At 40.4% G+C, this 17,450-nt stretch overlaps 1 protein-coding gene across 18 annotated transcripts in view; it reads left to right on the top strand.

Annotated features, from left to right (window-relative positions):
• The window catches only part of LOC122557375 (teneurin-3), a 2,678,940-nt gene that overhangs the window by 923,419 nt on the left and 1,738,071 nt on the right, over nucleotides 1–17,450 (top strand). The window lies entirely within an intron of this gene.

Raw genomic sequence — 17,450 nt, 5'->3', positions numbered from 1 at the left:
TCACTGTACAGATATGATTCAAGGATTATTGTCTTTTCTATGATGATAAATGTTTCAAAGCAACAAATAATCTGAACTTAAATCTTCACCTAATTAATTGACTGTAAATTCAATATGGTAGCAATCTGGCTGGATTCTATTTTGCAATGAAAAATTCAAAAGCATTCCCAGAGTAATATTTTGTGTGCATTCTTTTTCAGAATGAAAAATGTAATATTGCAAAAATTGCCTTGGGCAGCTGTAAACATCAACATACAACATGTGAAGAGCTTTTATATGCATTTGCTGTTTATCGGTCATTTTCTCTCAACTTTATTGAGAAACCATGGTTTCAGTGATAACAGTGGTTCCTAAAGGACTGCTTAAGAAAATATGATCATACAACTGCCTCATTTTTTATTTCAGGCACAAGTGTACATGTCTCACATGCTGTCTGTAATCTGGTATTTTCAAATCACAGCAAAATGTCGGTAGTTGCCTGTTCTCTTGCAAGTAGGACCTCATTATGCCTTTAACATCATTTCTGAGGAATTCAAAGAAAGGTTGGTGTTATTGTGAATTCACATCCAATGAAGCCTATGCTCCAGTGTTTGTAATAGTTTTCCCTCTGTGTTGTCAATTAATAGTTGCAGCAAAAGATCAATGGGAGGGAGTTATGCAGTTGCTTTGGAATCTGAAGGGTTTAACAAATATCATAACATCGTCAGACTTCAATTTTGAACCAAGTTATCTGCATGACTTATCTTGTAATTTTCTTTCATTGTAAAAATCTAATTTGTGCCTTCCATCTTCGCTTATTGAGTTTATCCATAATGTTTTTCACTGGATAGGCCAATGAGGTCCTTAGCCAATACTGAGGTGGTGAATCTCAATTGGGACAGTAGTTATGATTTTACATTTTGGGTAAGGGAAGCAAAATTACACGATGCCTGTTTGTGATGGCTATCCAGCATCATTTGCTCGAATTGCATTTCTTTTAATATCTGGTGGATTGGAGCACAAAGATGATGCTCTTCTCCTGTGATTGATTTAGCCTGCTTTCAGGAGCCAAAGATGAGAAATGGACATCTTGCTGTGGTATTGGTGGGACAAAATCACCCTCAGAACCAAATCCCGAAAGTAGTCAGCTGACTACTTGTGAAATTAAGTCTTCTCAATGAGCTGGAGTCACACTGTTTGCTGCAAGCATTGCAACCATTGAGTGTCGACCCATGGTAATAACTCAAATTCAAGCTCAGTGATGAATCACACTTTGAGGAAAAGATGGAATTGGAAGATATTGATGGAGAAAAGTTGTTGAGAGAGAAGATAACTTATTTTTGACCATTTTGTACATTGCTCATCGCCAATGGAACTTGTAAAGTATTGAGTCCCTGTGCTTATGCTATATCTAGCATTGATCAGTTGCTTTATTTACTGGGTTTAATTGATAGATTAAATGCCTGCCTCTGCACTAAAGACCAAAATTTTCAAAATATTTCCATTATTGTATGTGAAGAATATGTAAAATTCTAGTCCAACTGAAATAGCTCAAGGATTGCTTATTGTTATCATGAAATATAAAATATGTGTTCAATATTACCATCATGTGTCATGTGGCTGGGTCATTAAGTATCTTCAAGGCTTAGGGAGACAGATTTTTAATCATGAAGAGAATCGAGGGCTATGGAGAAAAGGCAGGAAGGAGTTGAAAGTTATCAGATCAGCCATGATCTCATTGAATGGTGGAGCAGACTCACTGAGCTAAATGGCCTACGTTTGCTCCTACATCTTATATGTGTGAGGAACTCATAACTCCAGGTGGCTGAAAGGTAGGGTCAAAGTTAGACTGTTGCCCTTTCACCCCCAAGAGCTTCAGATGAACTCAAAAGCCTGTTTTCACTCAATGCCAAACATTAGTCATTAGCAAACTATTTTTACACATCCTGCCTAATTTCCCACATTTTTAGCCAACATGCATAACCAATAAAAACCCTTAAATTTGACTATCAGGACTTCAAAGCACAATACAATGCATTCCACATTGGACAAAACTTAGGGCTAGATCTTTGCACGTCACATGGGTCTAGGTAATGAGAATGACTGATGCCATGTTTAAGATTATGACTGTGGAGCACTGTTGATGAAAGATAGTTGATGAAAGATTTCAAACACTGATAATAATCTCTGATGTTCAAAGTCTGTGAGAAGATTTGTAACTCGAGTGCTCGTTGTTGTGGTTCTGTTCGCCGAGCTGGGAATTTGTGTTGCAGATGTTTCGTCCCCTGTCTAGGTGACATCCTCAGTGCTTGGGAGCCTCCTGTGAAGCGCTTCTGTGATCTTTCCTCCGGCATTTGTAGTGGTTTGAATTTGCCGCTTCTGGTTGTCAGTTCCAGCTGTCCGCTGCAGTGGCCGGTATATTGGGTCCAGGTCGATGTGCTTATTGATTGAATCTGTGGATGACTACCATGCCTCTAGGAATTCCCTGGCTGTTCTCTGTTTGGCATTAACTGTAACAGTAGTGTTGTCCCAATCGAATTCACGTTGCTTGTCATCTGCGTATGTGGCTACTAAGGATAGCTGGTCATGTCGTTTCGTGGCTAGTTGGTGTTCATGGATGCGGATCGTTAGCTGTCTTCCTGTTTGTCCTATGTAGTGTTTTGTGCAGTCCTTGCATGGGATTTTGTACACTACATTGGTTTTGCTCATGCTGGGTATTGGGTCCTTCGTTCTGGTGAGTTGTTGTCTGAGAGTGGCTGAGAGCATCCATTATAGGACAAGCCAAACAGAAAACAGCCAGGGAATTCCTAGAGGCATGGTACTCATCCACAGATTCAATCAATAAGCACATCGACCTCGACCCAGTATACCGACCACTGCAGCGGACAGCTGGAACTGACAACCGGGAGCGGCAGATTCAAACCACTACAAATGCCGGAGGAAAGATCACAGAAGCGCTTCACAGGAGGCTCCCAAGCACTGAGGATGTCACCTAGACAGGGGACGGAACGTCTGCAACACAAATTCCCAGCTCGACGAACAGAACCACAACAATCTCTGATGTATTTGATGGCAGTGTTCATCAGAGCAACAATTCAGTTTTGCAGGAAATGAATAGTTCACTGATTTATTTTGGATCAGGACTGAACAGATTCTATATTTAAGCACTATTAAAATTGGTTATCAGCAAGTGATAGAAAAAAGAATCACTTTATAGGAAGTGGGATTAAATTTCCTACTGTACATTTTTTGCAAGATGGCCATGACATTTTCAGATCAAAAGGAATATGCTGTCTACTGGCTGGTGAGGTTTATGACACAGTGAAATGGAATCGTTCAATATGCCTGGTGAAAATATTTATGTCATGGGAATGCCACGAAAATTAATGTGTTTCAAGCTATTGTATGTTTACTAAATTTGACATTGCAGCCATACTCAGACATATTAAAATGAAATCATATGCCACTTAAGTGTTGCTCAAATTACCTGACAATCCTCCCGTTGCTGTCAATTTAACCCTTCGAGTGCACCATTTCCTCCTCAGAGATAATAAAGTGGATGTAATCAATATCCACTTGATAGCTCTCAAGTTCACCTTTGGAAGACAAACAACATTGTTATCCTCTGTAACTGTGTCATTTAAAGACAGAGGTTATAAAATCTGCAGTGCAGTGGAAGATTTTCCAAGAAATTACCCTCGGGAATGGGAATTAAGTTCCTGCTGTATACCAGAACTGCCTTGCCCAATAGCAAAGTACCCATATGCTCACTTCATGTTTCCCATCAGTCTTAAAGATGTTTCATCATGACAGACATAGAGAATTACTAAAACACAGCAGGTTGTGAGTGTCACTAACCACAGCCATAACTCACTTCTTGCTCATCAGACATACGACATGAAAAATTCTGATGTGCCCAAATGTGAATAGCAACAGCACCGACGTCTGCAAATTCTTCCAAGGGTATATTGGGCAGATGTCATCAGATTGACAACCCATCTGTCTTCCACAAGCAGCCTGGTTACCAGCTCCAGCTAATGAATGTCTTGTGTAGGATCTTTGTGATCTGCCAATCCTTGCCGTTAGATTGCTGCCGACCTTGTAGACTAAGCTTCAATGCTAAGCAGGCTATGAGTTTATGGAATTACACATTTGGAGCCCTGTTCAACACTACTGTTTGTTTGAGTGCCAGCTAGGCATTTGTCCAAAAGATTAAAAAGCATTTAACCTTTTTTTTTGAAAAATAGCCATGTTTTATGCTCAACAGACAATTTGGCTAACACCCTTTCCACTTTCTAGCACAATGTTTTCTGATGAGGGTGTTATATTGTGCTTGTTGAATGAGGTTTTTCTTTCTCTGTCTCTTAGGATGTCAGTGTCATCCTAATGGCAAGGATTCCTAATCCCTAACTGCCCTTGAGTGACAGTAATCCACCTTCTTGAACCACTACAAAGATACACATACAGTTGTGTTAGGAAGGGTGATGTGAAAGTGCCAGTGTTGGACTGGAATGGACAAAGTCAGAAGTCGCACAACACCAGGTTATAGTCCAACAGGTTTATTTGAAATCACAAGCTTTTGGAGCACAGCCCCTTTGTGAGGTGAAATGAGAGAGAAGCACATAGACACAGAATTTAACAGCAGAGAGATCAAGGACAGAGAGATCAAAAGATCATATAAATGGTGTGAGTGGAGTATCGAATAATAAGTCTCTGCAGGTGATCAAAAGTGAGAGACGGTGTGCATAAAATGTCAACAGCTGAATAACAAGTGAAGGGATGACATATAATCCAATGAAATTACAAAAAATGTTGAAAAAGGTGGTGCTGGAGTCAAACCAAACAGCTAGAATACCATGATAGATGTAACAGTCGCATGCCAAGGATCTAATCAAAGTAACAAATAATCCAAAACTGTAGAAACTAATTAAAGTAGAGAGATCATAACAAGTTATCAAGGTTATGGTGTCAAAACAGGACAGTGAGGAAGATTTTACAGATATGGAACAGTGTGTTAGGGTCACATGTAGTACAACATGAATCTAAGATCACGGTTGAGACCGTCTTCAAAGCTATAGAACTTGGCTATCAGTTTCTGCTTGGTGATTCTGCATTGTTGTATATCTCAAAGGCTGCCTTGGAGGATGCTTACCCGAAGATTGGAGGCTGAATGTTTTTGACTGCTGAAGTGTTCCCCAACTGGGAGGGAACATTCCTGTCTGACAGTTGTGGCATGGAGTCCATTCATCCGTTGTTGTCGTGTCTGCATGATCTTGCCAATATAGCATGCCTTGAGACAGACAATATTGGCCGAGCCATGCCATGTATGTGGTGAGTGGTATTCCCACGTGTGATGGGAGTACCTATATCAATGATCTGACATTATGTGGTAGTGACAATGAAGGGATGACAATATCATTCCAAGTCAGTGGTTTAGATGAGGACTTCCAAGTGGTGGTGTTCCCACAAGCCTGCTGCCCTTCTCAGTCACTGGAGTTGTGCATCTGCAAGATGTTGCAAAAAGAGGATGAGCAAATTGCAGGATTGCAGCTTGCAAACGCAGCCACAGTGTTGACGAGACTGATTATTTAAAGTGATGGATGAGGTGTCGATCAAGCAGGTAAAATTTGCAATTGTTGCAGGAGGATTCAGCTCTATTTGAAAAAAATATGCTGCCTCTTTTCAGCCATCAGAGCAGCAGTGATATTTCATTATGGAAGTATTATTATTTTGAAGTGCAGTGGAGACATTTTCAATTATGTATGATCACATCACGATGCACATGCAGTGAGACATGATGCCGAGCTAACAGAATAATTATTGATGACCACCACAACCATAATTTCAGAGATGCCTGGCTGTCCCCAATACAGGCATCTGCACCCTTGGCAATTACAAATAAGTCAGATCCATGTACTACCACGTTCCAAATAAGTTCAATTTTTTTTATTCAAACAGAATTCAGACATCACATACTTCTGTTACAACCAGGAGGGCAGGGGTGCACTGGTTCCCCTTTGGTCAGCCGTCCTGGTTTGTTAGAACAAAGGCTGTGGATGATTAAAGAAAAAAAAATCAAAAATGGTGTCAAATTTAGAGAAACCAGTGAATATTTAGTGAATATTGTTGGCAGGTCAGAAGACAAGGTTGGATATAAAGAAAAAGCAAGGAATGGCTAAAAGATTAATAAGGGAGAACGTTCGAATATGAGAGAAATCTAGCTAGAAAGATGAAAACAGATAGTAAGAGATTTCTGTAGATCTTGAAAAAAAGGTTAACAAAATGAGTCTTGGAGGACATGAATCTGGAAGATAATAAAAGATAAGGGTATTGTGAATGAATTGAACGAGCATTTTCTGTCAGTCTTCTCTACAAAAAATTTAAATAGGATCCCAGGTATAGCTGCAAATGAAGAAATGGAAGGAAGGGAAGGCAAAAAACATAGAGCAAACTTTTGGAGCTGTCAGCTGATATGTCTTTCAATCCGAAAGGATTTCACCTTCGGGTCTGAAAAAGAAGAGTTCATTAATGTCAGACAGGAAATATGAGAGTTTGCTAAACCACGAAGGAGCTTGTGTTTTTGGAACTCTTCTCTTCAAAAGACCATGAAAGTTGAGTCTTTAAATTTTTCAAAACATCGGTATTTAAATTCTTGATAAGCGAAGGGTTGAAAGTTTATCGGGATAGGTATGTAATGTAACAAGATCAGTCTTTATCTTAATGAATAGTGAAGCAGGCACAAGGGATTATGTGACTTATTACTTCTCCGACGTTGTATGTTTATATGTGATGTATCTTGACAGTTGACTCTGTTGTTCAAAACTACCAGATCTAAGGACAATCATTAACCAAGAAAAAAATGCTCGTGGCAAGTTTATGATTCGTAGAGCAGAATTTAACTGAATGTAAAACCTTTTCAAAGTAATGTTTTAGATTCTTAGAGATTTCGTGGATATGCATTTTGTGCAATTCTAAGAAATATTTTTTCTATCTGAGATAAAGGTTAAATGGCTCCTGGTGAAGAGGGATGCATGAAGAATATAATTCCTGAATTTCACATGTTCCTTCAAGTATTTGAAAATGTAGATGTGTAAAATTTCTTGTAATTTAGGCAACTCAAGCTATAGCATATTAAAGGAAATTTATTTTCTTTGAAGATGCAAGCCAAATCTGTGCTTCATCTTCCTTAAGTCACTCTGAGGCCTTTTTGCTCACTAACCTACATTAATTCTTTCTTATTTTGATGTTCATTCTCTCCATGTCTTCAGCTGTCTCCTTTCCACCTCTAAAATTCAATGGGAAATCTGAATTCCTCCAACTCTGCCCTATTCTGAAACTTCCACTCACTTTACTCAACCATTTGCAGTCACATCTTCAGAACTTGATTCCTGACCTATGAAATTTCCTTGATCTGCCCTACTATTCAGGGAGGTTGTGGTATACTGTACTCATCATCCAGATCCCTGGTTAATGTTCTGGGGTCATGGGCTTGAATCCCTTGTGGCAGAGTATAAGATTTGAATCCACTGAACATCTGGAATTGAAAGCTAGCCTAATGGCTAATGCCATCATTGTAAAACCCATTGAGGTCACTATTGTCTTTTAGGGAAGGAAATCTGGCATCCTTACCTTGTCTGGGCTCCAGGTGACTCCAGACTCACAGCAATGTGGTTAACTCTTGACTGTCCTCTGGGCAATTTGAATGGATAATAAATGTTAGCTTAGTTAATGATGTCCGCATTGAATGAATGACTGAAACAAACTCCTTCAGAAATGATTTGACAGTATTTGCTGGACAATTATGAATGTGCTAAGAATTAGGTAAACATTTAATCAATCCATTTAAGATTATCAGGTGGGTTTGCATTGTGGCTTGCCCATGTTTGCTAGATGTTTTATAAACAGGGAACTTTTCTTTGCAGGAAAAAGAAACATGTCCAGTCACAGAGCCTATTTAGCATTAAATGAAAGTTGGGGAACAGTAGATCTCTGGTGCTTTGTCCATTGCAACGTCTTGATCAATCAGAGTGAATTTGGCAACCAATAATAGCTCTCTTTTAGTCATATCGCATAAATCATTATTCTCTTTTAATTTTGGTTTTTTGCCTCTTCCTTGATGAGTGTATGATTAAAATAATTGACAGGTCTCTTTTTTTCAACAACTCTTAAAATCCCCCTTGAAACTCATATCGCTGGCCAAGCTTTTAGTCATCCCATGTTCAAAAAAATATTTTGAGTAGAATGGCACAGTCAAAGAACTGGAAAAAAAATGTTTATTAACGTGGTGTTGATTTCATTTGATTACATTAGGGATTTTTTTAAATATTGCCAGACCCAGTAAAGCATGACATAGGGGGAGGCAATGCCCTTGTGGTATCATCACTAAACTATTCCTCCAGAAACTCAGCTGCATTCTGGGTACCCAGATTCAAACCCCGTTGTGGCAGATGGTGGAATTTGAATTCAATTTCAAAAAGTCTGGAATTAAGAATCTAATGATGACCACGTTTGGAAAAACCCATCTGGCTCACCAATGTCTCCTAGGGAAGGAAATGTGCCATCCTCACCTGGTCTAGCCTACATGTGACTCCAGAGCCACAGCCACGTGATTTACTCTCAACTGTCCTCTGAACTGGCCTAGCAAGCCAATCAGGCCAAAGGCAAGAAAGGATGGACAATAAATGTTGACCAGCTAGCAACTCACATGAGTGAATGTAAAGAAATTTAGAACTTTTAAAATATGAATTATGACTTGTATGTCATCTTCTAAAATTAAGTTTTTCATTTTCATTTGAAAAATGGTAATAAATTGCTGCAAAAAAATGATTGATGAATTCAAACTTCTACACTGTCTGAAAAGGACACCAGAATGTATTCCAGGCTAAGGAACGGTAATTTTTATCTCCTGAGACCACCCTGACTTGAATGAATATTTTTGAAACTAAGACAATGATGGCCTCAAGGCCTCAGGTTGAGTGGTTACAAACAACAGCCCAGAATATGGCTACTCTACTGATGTCCAGAGTCATACTTGTAAAGGGGAACTTTGATAAGCCACGTGAAGGGATAGCTATGTTTTAAGATCCAAAAGACACAAACAAAACAGCAGGCAGGGCAATTCCAGTAACACCTGAAGTCTGCAACATCATTAGATTTCCAAGTCTGTTCCTGTACAAATTTTCAACATAGTAAACTGACCTCCTTGTAACAACTGACCTGCAAAAAGTCTTGAAGACAATCTTGCAGCAATTCTGATATCTCTCCCTGTCGATTGAATTGAACATCCATAGTGAAAAGTTGTATCATCACCTGCCTTACACCATGTGTTTCTTTTTCCAAGACAAGCCAATTGTAAGATTGACAGATTATTCTTCTTTTGTAACATTTAAAATTACACTACAATAATCCTGAGTTTGAAGGGCTTGTCATATGAACAGTGGTTGAGTCTATACTCAGTGAAATTTAGAAGGAAAAGAGGAGATCTGATTGAAACTTACAGAATAATGAGAGGCCTGGAGAAGATGATTTCACTGTTAGGAGAGACCAGGATCCAAAGACACCTCATTGTGAAGAGACAACTCATTAGAACTCAGATAAGGAGGTATTTCTTCAGCCAGAGAATGGTGAATCGATGGAACTCACTGCCATAGAAGGCTATAAGAGGTCAAATCATTGAGTGTATTTAAGACAGAGATAGATGTGTTCTCGATTAGTAAGGGATTCAAGGGTGACAGAAGGAATGCAAGAGAATGGGCTTGAGAAACATTTCAGCCATAATTGAATGGTGTAGAAGACACTGTCACTGGGTCAAAATCCTGGAATTCCCTCTCTCATGGCATTGTGGGTCAACCCACAGCAGTTGGAGTGCAGAAGTTCAAAAAGGCAGCTCACCACACGCATGTGCACACACGCACACACACACACACACACAACACACAATTAACTCATGTCTCAGATTTAAATGAATGTCCCCCTGTTCTGGAACTACGTCCCAGAGTTCAAGTCTCCCCCAGTAGTGAAAACATCTTCTCACCATTTATCCTGTCAAACCTCCATGAGAGGGGGCGTTCAATTTTGCCATGCTAAGACAGTAAACAGAACATTATTTATAAAATCCTCATATTTATCCCATTCAAGAAACGTTTCAGCAAATTTATCATCAAGTTGTAAACATGTTGTTCATACACACATTTAAAATATCACAAATTAAGGTGCAGTGTGATTTGCGTTGTCCCATAATTTGTAAAATGGGTTAAACATAGATGAATTATTTTCATGTAGGTTTTGTGTTGACTGATATAATGGCTCTGAAAGAGTACATTTTAAAGCCACATTTTGAAACACCACCCAATCTGATTATGTTACAGCCTTTGAGTGGGGAAGAAGCAGTCCAGCATGATATTCCGATAAAGACAGGCCTGTCATTTTTGCCTCCTGATAGTCTTTGTAATTATGCGTGACCAGTCAATGTAAATTCTACCTATTGCTATCAAGTAATAAACTACATCTTGTTCTCTGAGCCAAGTGCCACTTCTCATTAAGACTCAATCGTGGTTTATCCACTACTACTGCTAATTAGACACAACATTAGACTCAGCTCACTTAGGGGGCTGTTTACACTGATTTTGTTTAATTTAGTTTATATTAAAATCGTAGTTTATATTAAAATCGTGCTGGCAGCATTCCAGCTATGAGCCACGAGCCACAATAACTCTTTCTGTGATTTAGTAAACCATGTATATTCAGAAGGTGTGTAACCTGTGTTATAAATTCAACATAATGTGTCATACGTTTAGATGAGAGTGATGCTGGAAGAGCACAGCAGATCAGGCAGCATCCAAGGAGCAGGAAAATCGACATTTTGGGCAAAAGCCCTTCATCAGGATTGAAGGGCTTTTGCCCGAAACGTCGATTTTCCTGCTCCTCGGATGCTGCCTGATCTGCTGTGCTTTTCCAGCACCACTCTGATCTAAACTCTGGTTTCCAGCATCTGCAGTCCTCACTTTTGCCTATAATGTGTCATAAGCAGAGGGAACTTTAGACACAAATTTTAACTAAAGCCTGAATTTAATCCAAATGAACTTCGATGTAGAATCCAATGAGATAAATTATGAAATAAATTCTTGTTCCAAAGGCAGAAAGTGGGCAACTTGGCTTAAAGTTCGAGCTGTTGTATCATTGGTTTAGCTGATAACACTCCAAGCCCTAGTAAAGAAGGTTTTGAGTGTTAAACTGCTACTGAGCTGAGCACATATTCCAGCCTGACAGCAGAGGTTGTCTTCAGTGTCCTGGTCAATAAATATCCCTCACCCAAATGTAGGCCTCGCCAGATTTCCTTCTCTAAATGCTGTAAATGAGCCAGATGATTTTTTTTTCCCTATCGTAAATGATTTCATTAGATTCTTCATTCCAGATTTGAAGAAATGTCTGAACATAGGAGAGAAAGGTAGAGGAGTAAAGAAGTTTAGCAATGGAGTTCCAGAGTTTAAGGCTTGCCTTCCAAAGTGATGAAAATCAGAAATGTACAAAAAGGCAAAATTGGAGGGATGCAGAGATCGCAGGCAACTGTCAGACTGGGAGAAGTTGCAGTGATACAGAATGTTGAAGCCATTAAGGAATTAGAAATCCAGGTTGCGAATTTTAAAACTGATATTTTACCAGACTGGTACACCAGCAAATGAATATTCTCTCCCTATTGTGTCATACAAATACGGTGTTGTAGTTTGTATAATTTGGTGATGACAACTTTTCTGAGCAGCTGATGCAAATGTTCTTCAGGTGAAGTAGAAATGGTACACCTCATTAATAGTATATGGAATAAAATGTATCAGTGTATTATTTTCTGCCATTATGTAAGTACGAGAAGTTTATTTGTGAGTGGAAACATTGTCCGTAAAAAGTACATGTCAAGTAGCTTTTATGTTGTCAAGGCAAATTTGACTGGTACATACTGACACGATGAATGCCTGTCTACATTCACAGCATGAAAATCTTGACACCAGTGGTATTTTGTGTGAATGAAATTTGACGATATCAATTCAGTCATTTCAGCCTAAGCACGCTTATGTTCTCTCTCAGTGAACTTCGTTCCAAAATGTATGACCAACTAAGCAAAAATAATTCTGCAATTGTTTCAATGTAAGAGGAGAAGTTCCTGTTAGGAAGCAACAGATTACATCTGATTATATGGAAGCAATGTTGCTGTCACGAATTCTGTTGCCACAAGTGGCCAAACGTTACACTCACCAGGACAGAAAAGTCAGATCAGTGGATTTCTCAATTTCCTGTATATCACAAGTGCTTTGTGTCGGAAAATGAAGACCGACTTTTTACATTTGGTCAGAAAAGCTTGCAATACTTCAAAAAAGAATTACATTAGGAAAATGCCTTACCAAATTCAAGTGCAACTACTGATAGTGACAAATGATTAATGGTGCTTCCAGTTGATTTTATTAACCTGTTCTTTGAGGCATGTGTTATTTCTCACTCTAATTTGGTACAAGGTAAAAGATCGACATGCTGCAAAGCACTAAGAGATGTGCTCACCATTTTCAGGATATTTTGAATTCACCCATTCCAGTGTTGATTCATTGTCAAGTCTCCTGTTGCAAAGCTCCTTTTAAAAAAAAAGAGGGCATTGGTTCCCTTCGATGTTGGCCTTTGGTAATTGGATTCACCTTGGGTTACAATTACATTAGATGGTTGATCACATCAATTGAGCTTTGAATTAAAGGGGAGATCTCAAGCCTTTTCAAATACTACTTTGTAAAAAGAATGAAATGAAGAAAGCCAAGTAGATCATTCTAAGATGTTGAAAATGTCAGACTGCATTTAACTTCTTTTCTATGTACTGTCCTTTTGGATTGAGTCCATGTTTATTGAGCTTTAAATTATACCTACAACAAAAATATTCTTGTGGAAATGGTGGTATGGATTCCATGCCCCCACCACTCTCTTTACCCAGAGAGTGGTGGGGGCATGGAATGCGCTGCCCGTGGGAGTGGTGGAGTCGGAATCATTGGCGACCTTTAAGCGGCATTTGGATAGGTACATGGATGGGTACTTAATCTAGGTTAGAAGTTCGGCACAACATCGTGGGCCGAAGGGCCTGTTCTGTGCTGTATTGTTCTATGTTCTATGTTCTATGTTCTAAAACCATCAGAAAATTAACTTAAAAGAAATATGAATAATAAACAGCATAAAACAGAACTCTTGAAAGTGTTTGGCAGTAAAAGTTGACTGCAGAACATGCAAATTTATAGTTAATTTTGTATTGTTAATTGAACCAGCGTGTTCAATAAATAAATATGTGAAAACTACTGTATCTGTTGCTGTATGAGCCAATAGCTAACCTTTGTAACATGAGACACACATGTTTCCCTACTGATAGCGTTAGCATGAGTTTGGATAATTAGCATGTTAATCAACAGTTAATGGGAATATGAACTGCAATATGCTCCAAGAAAAATTTCCAGAAATCAATTCCTGACCATTTTGTTGCATAAATGTCTGGTCCAGAGCCAAACTCCTGTTTGGAACAGTGAAGAAACAACAGCCCTGAGCTTCGGTGCTGGATTTGGAGTTGCTGTGTACTGAACTAGAGTAGTGCTCTTTGTAGGGATTTGCCTGTACAGCCCTTCTCCCCCCCCCCCCCCCCCTCCCCCGACCCCAAAGCCACCTGACCCTATCAACATCCCCCCCACCATATAGAAAGCATTGTTCTGTGATATCTGACTTCTGGTTAATTGTCCACAGTTGAAGAACCCCGGCTGAAGGATCCTTTTAATGTAAAAACAATTGAAATGAAGAGCAGGATCTTGGCAAGCTTGGTGGTGGAAGAGAATCCTGCTGTCTTTCCACATCCACCACCATCATTTTCACATGGGGAATCACCCATTAATGGGTATTCCATCCCCTCTTTCAACTGAAGCCCATGAGTAGTAATTCATGTCCACTTAAGGGAGTCATTCTAACATTTGCTCGTACTGACCCATGCAGGGAATATAAACCATGCCATGTTTACTTGGACATTCCTGGGATGGAGGTCCCTCATTCAAAGTCATCAGTAACTGACTAAAGGACCCAGCACCAATGATCTGTCAAGTGCCTGATCGATCTTTCAAAAAGAGGTGATGCAAAGGTCATTCTGGCTTCCAGGCAAAGTCTGAGAGTTCTGCCACTTCCACTAGATTCAACCATCAGTTTCAAAGCTGTGGGTTAAGCTTTTTAGGCCTTGCTTTGTAAAACGTTGGTTGTAACTTTAGTGATGTACAAAGGGAACAACATCTCTGGTGGGACAGCAATGCACAGGCAGAGTGATGGAAAAGCAACCTATACAGTTAAACTGGCCGTTTGAAGATACTTTTGAAAATGGTCAAACTGGAGTAACAATTTTAAATCTCATGAAGGGCCAATAGAACTGTTACCATATATTACAAGGTTTCACTGCATTATTTGGCTAATATAGAGGGATCTTTCTGTCTGTCAGCTATGTCGACTGACAGAAGAGCAGAAAGGCCAGGCCAAACATAGAACATAGAATATTACAGCACAGTACAGGCCCTTCAGCCCTCCATGTTGCGCCGACGTGTGGAACCAATCTGAAGCCTCATCTAACCTAAATTAAAAGTCCGCAGACTTGCCCCAAAAAGAGGGTCCAAGGAAGTTCCTGTGGAGTGAAGAGTGAGGTCTTTAGCTCAGGAATCTTTGACAAGGAGGTTGAGTGAAGTGATTACGCCACAGTTGAAGAGGGTGAAGACATGACTGCCAAGCTGGTTCAGTGTGCTACGTGCTTGATGTGGGAGGTCAACGACTCTGGTGTGTCTGGCTCGTATAAGTGTGGAAAGAGTGTGCACGTTCAGCTACTGACAGAGCATATTGCAGCACTGATGAAAGAACTCGAGGACCTTGGGCTCATCTGAGAGAATGAGGTCTTTCTGGACAAGACCTTCAGCGAGGTTATTACACTGACCATACCAGAAGAGAGCAGAAGAGAGCAGACGATGAGGAAGGCAGAGAGGAGACAGGTGCAAGAGACTCCGGGGAAGTACCTGTCAGGAACAAGTTGAATCTTTTGGAAACAGTAGAGACAGATGACACTGCCAGTCCGCAAGGTGGCCAGGTCTGTCAATCAAACGTTGGCATGGAGGCAGAGCGGAAAAGTCGGACATCGCACAGAGCTGTGGTAATAGGGGACTCCATAGTGGGAGGAACTGACCGGGGCTTTTGTGGCAGCAGGCGGGACTTAAGCATGGTGTGTTGCCTTCCTGGTGCCAGGGTGAAAGACATCACAGACAGAGTGCAGGAAATCCTCAAGGACGAAGGTGAAGAGCCAGAGGTGGTGGTACATGTCAGCACAAATGTCAGGAAGAAGGGGAGGAACACAGTACAGCGGGACTTCGGAGAACTAGGAAGAAGGCTGAAAAGCAGGACGTCCAGGGTGGTTATCTCCGGTTTGCTTCCAGTTCCTCGGGCTAGTGAGGCCAGAAACAGGGAGATAATGGACTTGGACATGTGGCTGGGGAACTGGTGCAAGAAGCAAGGATTTAAATTCTTGGATCACTGGGGTATGTTTTGTGGTAAGCATAAATTATACAAGAGAGACAGTTTGCACCTTAATAGGTTGAGGACCAGCATTCTGGCAGGCAGGTTTGCTACTGGAACACAGCTAAGTTTAAACTAAGTAGCGGGGGGGGGGGGCGGAGGGGACAAACTGGATGTTTAAGAAGGAAATTGAAGGGAAAGTTAGAACAAGGGAAGTCAAAAAAGCAGAAAACTCAAAGAGGGATCATGCTGTAAGGTTGAGTGAAATAGGAGTTGATGGGAAGGGTGAGGGCAGTAACAAATTAAAAATACTATATATGAATGCACGAAGCATTAGAAATAAGATGGATGAGCTTGAGGCTCTTTTGGAAATTGGCAGATATGATATTGTGGGGATAACTGAGACATGGCTTCAAGTGGACAGGGCCTGGGAAATGAATATTCAAGGCTTCACGTGCTATCGTAAGGACAGACTGACGGGAAGAGGGGGTGGGGTGGCCATGTTGGTAAGGGATGATATTCAGTCCCTTGCACGGGGGGACCTAGAGTCAGGGGATGTAGAGTCAGTATGGATAGAGCTGAGAAATTCTAAGGGTAAAAAGACTATCTTGGGAATTAACTACAGGCCCCCAAACAGTAGTCTGGATGTCGGATGTAAGTTGAATAAGGAGCTGAAATTGGCCTGTCGCAAAGATGTTACTACAGTTGTTTTATGGGGGATTTCAACATGCAGGTAGACTGGGAGAATCAGGATGATATTAGACCTCAAGAAAGAGACTTTGTGGAGTGCCTCCGAGATGGATTCTTAGAACAGCTGGTGCTGGAGCCTACCAGGGAGAAGGCAATTCTGGATCTGGTATTGTGCAGCGAGCCAGAATTGATCAGGGACCTCGAAGTGAAGGAGCCATTAGGAGGTAGTGGCCATAATACAATAAGCTTCAATCTGCAATTTGAGAGGGAGTGGGTACAATTGGAAGTGACAATATTTCTGTTGAATAAAGGGAACTATGGAGCTATGAGGGAGGAGCTGGCCAAAGTTCAATGGTGCAATACCTTAGCAGGGATGACAGTGGAGGAACAATGGCAGATATTTCTGTGTATAATGCAGAAGATGCAGGATCATTTCATTCCAAAAAGGAAGAAAGATCCTAGGAGGAGGCATGGGTGGCCGTGGCTGACGAGGAAAGTTTAGAAACATATAAAGTTAAAAGAGAAAAAGTATAACATAGCAAAGTAAGTGGGAAAACAGATGACTGGGAAGCTTTTAAAGAACAACAGAGGATTACTAAGAAGGAAATACGCAGAGAAAAAATGAGGTACAAAGGTAAACTGACCAATAATATAAAGGAGGATAGTAAAAGTTTTTTTAGGTATGTGAAATGGAAAAAAATGGTTAAGACTAAAATTGGGCCCTTGAAGACAGAAACAGGGGAATATATTACGGGGAACAAAGAAATGGCAGAAGAGTTGAATTGGTACTTCAGATCTGTGTTCACTGGGGAAGACACAAGCAATCTCCCAGAGGTAACAGTGGCTGAAGGACCTGAACTTAAGGGAATTTATATTTGCCAGGAATTGGTGTTGGAGAGACTGTTAGGTCTGAAGGCTGATAAGTCCCCGGGGCCTGATGGTCTACATCCCAGGGTACTGAAGGAGGTGGCATGAGAAATCGTGGATGCGTTGGTGATTATTTTCCAGAGTTTGATAGATTCAGGATCAGTTCCTGCGGATTGGAGGGTGGCTAATGTCGTTCCTCTTTTTAAGAAAGGTGGGAGAGAGAAAGCAGGAAATTATAGACCAGTTAGTCTGACCTCAGTGGTGGGAAAGATGCTGGAGTCTATTATAAAGGATGAAATTACAACACATCTGGATAGCAGTAACAGGATAGGTCAGAGTCAGCATGGATTTATGAAGGGGAAATCATGCTT

The sequence above is a fragment of the Chiloscyllium plagiosum genome, unplaced genomic scaffold (genome assembly GCF_037043375.1).
Source record: "Chiloscyllium plagiosum isolate Xiang-an unplaced genomic scaffold, Cpla_swu_hap1 HiC_scaffold_2, whole genome shotgun sequence".
In the NCBI taxonomy this organism is placed as follows: domain Eukaryota; kingdom Metazoa; phylum Chordata; class Chondrichthyes; order Orectolobiformes; family Hemiscylliidae; genus Chiloscyllium; species Chiloscyllium plagiosum.
This window is presented reverse-complemented; position numbering and strand designations above follow the sequence as displayed.